Source organism: Poecilia latipinna, unplaced genomic scaffold (genome assembly GCF_001443285.1).
Source record: "Poecilia latipinna isolate Pla-1442-1.1 unplaced genomic scaffold, P_latipinna-1.0 Scaffold603, whole genome shotgun sequence".
Classification (NCBI taxonomy): Eukaryota; Metazoa; Chordata; class Actinopteri; order Cyprinodontiformes; family Poeciliidae; genus Poecilia; species Poecilia latipinna.
Genome location: NW_015113219.1, coordinates 107628 through 112844, shown reverse-complemented (window position 1 = coordinate 112844; position 5217 = coordinate 107628). Strand labels below are relative to the sequence as shown.

At 36.2% G+C, this 5217-nt stretch overlaps 1 long non-coding RNA gene across 3 annotated transcripts in view; it reads left to right on the top strand.

Annotated features, from left to right (window-relative positions):
• Positions 1–1374: 1374 nt before the first annotated feature.
• Positions 1375–5217, top strand: part of LOC106953787 (uncharacterized) — a 61038-nt gene continuing 57195 nt past the window's right edge. For 2 of the 3 annotated variants that reach the window (XR_001426256.1, XR_001426254.1), the window contains exon 1: positions 1375–1532. This is a non-coding gene — a long non-coding RNA (uncharacterized LOC106953787). Of the gene's footprint in view, positions 1533–1907; positions 2133–5217 lie in introns of those variants that run through there. The other variant, XR_001426255.1, reaches the window with a different exon arrangement.

Below are 5217 nucleotides of genomic sequence, written 5' to 3'. Positions count from 1 at the left end.
TAGTGTGATCCAGATGCAAAAAATGGTGAAAATCGAACTTTATTGAGTTTTCAAAAATCAGAAAAAGGTTTCACAAATCCCAAACATGGTTATAAATATTCTGCTATTAGATAAGAATAAACTTATCCAGATTTGAAGTGTCTAGCTGTAGTAGTTTTTTAATTAGAGCAGATGATCCAGATGGAAAAAAAATGGTGAAAATTGAACTTCATTGAGTTTTCACAAATCAGAAAAAGGTTTCACAAATCCCAAACATGGTTCTAAATATTCTGTTCTTAGTCGAGAATAATCCAGTCGAGGTTTGGAGAGTCTAGGTGTCGTAGTTTTGGAAATAGATCAGTTCTTGTGTGACCAAGATAAAAAAAGGGCTGAAATTGCCCTTTTTTGAAGTTTCACAAATCAGGAAAATGTTTCACAAAGCACAAACATGGTTATAAATATTCTGCTATTAGAGCAGAATAATCTAGTCCAGGTTTGGAGAGTCTAGGAGTTGTAGTCTTTTAATTAGAGCAGTTCTAGTATGAAAGAGATGCCAAAAATGGTGAAAATCTAACTTTATTGAGTTTTCACAAATCAGAAAAAGGTTTCACAAATCCCAAACACAGTTTTAAATATTCTGCTATAAGAGCAGAATAATCTAGTCCAGGTTTGAAGTGTCTAGGAGTTGTAGTTTTTTTTAATTACAGCAGTTCTAGTAATGAAAGAGGTGCCAAAAATTGTGAAAATCTAACTTTATTGAGTTTTCACAAATCAGGAAAAGGTTTCACAAATCACAAACAAGGTTTTAAATATTCAGCTTGAAGAAGAGAATAATCCAGTCCAAGTTTCAAGTGTCTAGGTGTAGTAGTTTTTAAACTAGAGTTGATTAAAGATGCGGAAAGTAGTGAGAAATTAAGTGGAATCGCCCTTTAGCTATTGGAAGCTGGAATTGGAAACCAACTTCAGCTTCGTTTTTGATTGAGCAAAGTAGGAGGGTATACCGCTCCAAGATGGCCGCCGTATTTCCTGCGCCGGAGCGGTATCTACTCTTATATTATGTCTATGGGTTCTTCCACGTTGTTGTTCTTCTTTTTGATTTTTGCTAGAGACTGAAGAAACGGATGGTATGCATTACCGCCACCTACTGGTAAAGAGTGTGACTCAAATTGTCTATTTTATTTGTTAATTTTGTTTTCTTAAAAACAAACAAAAAATGAATCAAATTTTAACACATTCTGAATCTCCCTGTATAATAATTATTTAAATTAAATGTTTTTAATTTTTCTATCATATCTCCTACATACAAAATAATATGTTATATTGTTTAATTTCCTCGACAATATTGACAATTTCTTGTATTATGTTGCTGTATTCTGTGGCGAGGACGTCTTTTGTTTTGGGTGAAATGTCCAATGTCTCAGTTTACCTGCTTGCAACTGTTCACAGCTGTTCCTTGTTGTATCTGATTAATCTGGCCTTCCAGGCCTACCTGCGCTCACCGGCTAACTTCCGCTAGTCTACCCGCTCAATACCTTCAATTTGTGTTGTTTTCCGTAAGTATGTTCTTATTTTATTAAACATTTCAGTTGCGGTACAATTCTTTGGATTTTGGGTTCTTTCCTCCAAAAATTATTATTGTTATTACGCTGAATATTAGCAGGCCTGCTAGCTTGGGGATATTTACCTGTATCTCTTACTCTTGTCCAGTGATATGCTTGTTTTCTGTTCCCATACATTCTCTACATTTTTCCATTTTTCCTTGTTATATTTAAAACTTTAGCCAATGTATTGGCTAATAATTTCCAGTATTCCACCTCCTCCATTGTGTTGTTTCAGTCACACGTACGCAGAGAGCACAGCGTTGTATATATTAACAAATATAAATACATGTGAGGTTTGTCTTCGCTCCTTGCTATATGCACATTTTATTAATGTAGAGCAGGAACAGACATGTTTTTAGGAGCAGTCACATCCAAGCTTCAAAGCATCATCCCAGCTCCACCTAGCAACTGCCTCCAAAGTGAGCAGCACACCGACTTTTTTCCCCTCCTGTCTTTCCTTCTCACTCTCCTCTTTCATTCCTTCACTCTTTCAACACACCCTTCTCACTGTGACTTAAAGTAATGGAGATAAATTTACAAGCTCCCGTGCAGGTAGCTCCACACACACGCACACACACACCGTCATGCACACATTTTCTGTGTTGCCGGTATTAAAGCAGATTTGAAGACGTTGGCTTCAGCTGCGTGGAAGCTTCAAAAGAAAGATATTCAAAAAGGGACCTTTTGGTTACTATGGCAATGACAGAGATATGAATATGACAGGCTTTCTAGTAAAATGAAGCCAGATTGAGCACATCTCTGCTCAATTATACAGTACCTGTGTCGAGAGCTCACTTTATGCACCAACTCTCATGCTCTCTAATTCTGTGTGTGCCCTCTTGTTGCACTGCTTTATGATGCACACTCAAATACAACCTCAATATAAATCCATTGCTGACATTTTTATTTGTTTTGTGCCTGGCAGTATTTCCTTTTATAAGTGTTAGGACATTATCTTATTTTAATTTGAAGTCTGTTGTCATTGATTTATATTCTCTGGTTGGATTTAATGATTGACTGGGCATGATGCTACATAAAAGGCTTTAGGGAGAATAAATATAGATTATGATATTAGGACAGTAAATCATGCTTGTGCTGTGTGTAAAGTGTTGTTGCGCTTTTCTCGTAAATAAAGCTGGGCTGAATCTGTCAGAAAATCTTGACATCGTTGAGGCTTTTTGTCTTCGGATTCAGTTTCAGTCACTTTAAAGTAAACTGCTGGGTACCAATCTTCCCTGTAAGGTGGCAGTGGCTTTTAACTTCCTCCGAGAGCATACTGTGTTCTGACATTCTGAGGATGAATCAGCACAAACGGGGCATGGAGGGCAAAACCTTGAACTAAAAGTTGAACTTTCTCTGTCAGGCTTGTGGAAATTTTGACTTTTATCAGAGATTTAGTGAAGGCTCGGTTGGGGAAGAACTTGACTTCAGCATTTCATGACAATCAGAACTTTACAATTACATTACAATCATTTATTATTGCTGTCATGCAGTTTTTTTTTCCCCTGACGGCAACAAATATTTTGTTAGAAACCTTTGGGTTTCCAAACCCAAAGAGATTGTGCAAATGCTACTCAGGCATGAGATAACTAGGTTAAGAAAACTACTATTTTCTGTCAAAAACATGCATAGCTTCATTATGTGTTTTTAGATCTATATCTGACTCCACAGATACAGTTACTATTATCAGGTGTTTTTTTTATTCTTAGTTTTGCAGTGCCAGGCTAACACTAGAAAGCTTACTTCAGTTTTGATAATGATTTGTGGTTAAACTAGAACTTGAAAAAATGCTTCTCCTGGTTTCAGCACTGGACTTACTCACCAGTAGCATTATTTTTAAAAGATTTATAGCAAGCTACTGATTCTTAGTTAAAATAAGTTACATTTTCAAGTGACACACATCTTTCTGAATTTTCCTTTCCTTTCTTTTTTTGTTCAAATGGCATATCACGATTTTAATTTTAACCCCACAGTTTTTAAGAAACAAAAGCAGTTATATCCAAAGGCTGAATTGAGCATCTCTATAGGTGCGCTCAATCTGAGATTGTAGGGTATGCTGCAAAAGAATGTAATTGAAGTGTTTCTGCTTAAAAAAGCCCTCCAAAAATCTCAAATGTCCCTGTGACCTTGTCAGTGTAATAGAGTAGGTGGTGCATGCTGCATGAGCATCAGTAAAGTTAGACTGATGGTGTGTACGTAGGCTCAGTCACAGGGGAATGATAGAATAGTGTTTCAGGGAGCAAGCAGCAGTGGGACTAAAACGGGTGCTAGACGTTTCTCTATGCACTCTATGCGAAAGAATGAGCATCAGTCCTTAAAAGTGCAAATAACGTTTTCAAGTACCTTCTTGAAATGGCACTCTCTTAATATGAATTAAATCATGTTGTGAGAAGTTGTCCAAGCGTAAAATAAGAATTCTATATTGGATATTCAAGTTATCATGGACTGTATGCAGGAAGCAAATTCTGCAAAAAATTAGAAAAATGTAAATGCAGAAAATGTTAAAGTAATTGATCAGGTTTGCAGAACAATTGCGGTGAATGGTGAAAATTGCAAGTCTGTGCAAAATTTGCAACTGTGAAGTTCTTTGATCATTCAAATTAGTTTTGTCAAAGTCATTAGAGACGACAATTTCTTCATATTTAATTTTTGACAAATTGTGACAACTGCTTTAGATCTACTGAGGATAAAGGTGTTTGCATTTTTAGAGGACTCAATTGTAAAACTGGTGAGACCTTTCACTCAAAGCTTCATATATGAGAGGATAAGTCAGGGGATCAGCAAGGGCACCAAGATAAGTCCACTGGAAATTAATGTCAGATTTAAATGTCACCTTAGTCTGCAGGTATTGATGCCTTTCTACTGAAGCCAAGTTCTCAAAACTGTCTAAATAAGTTAATATTTCCTTTTAGATTGCAGGAAATATCTGCCTGCTCCTGAAATCCTCTACAGTCTATTTTTTTAAACATCTTTTTTTCTCAGCAAAATCAGAAAATATCCAGTGCGGAACAGAATGTGATTTGTCCACTCATATATAATTAGTTGCATAAGTTGATTGCTATCTTAGTTTCCATTTCACAAACACTTTCAACGAAAGCACAGAGGTTTTGCTCAGCTACAGGTCAATTCACCTCTTTGCCAATCCATATTCTCACTTTGTGTCCATGTTTAAATATTTCAGTGCAACCTGTGTCTATTTTGTAGGAAGTGTTTTGTATCTATATACTGCTGGTGTGAAGAAGTATCTTCTGCATAAGGGATTTCATCAGGTTATGCTTTTTTTCCTATTACAATTAAATGTTTCAGACTTCCAACAAATTTTTATATCAAGCTAAGATAACTTTAGTGAATGCAAAATAATCAAATTTTTAAGGTAAAAAGTTGTTCAAGCAAACAAGTAGAAGTAGAATGCCTAGAAGTTGTGCACCCTGGTAGCAAGTTGGTGTGAAACTCACACAGCATTTCACAAAATCACTTTCATATTATCCACAAGCTAACATGGTAGTGGTTTTTATTTTTGCTCTCTGCCAAAAAATCCTGAAGGAGGAGGATATCTGGTTTATGACCTCAAGCACTCTTTGGTTATGCAGCAGGACAATGATCCAAGTGTAACGGGTACCAGGGTTCCAGACCCGTT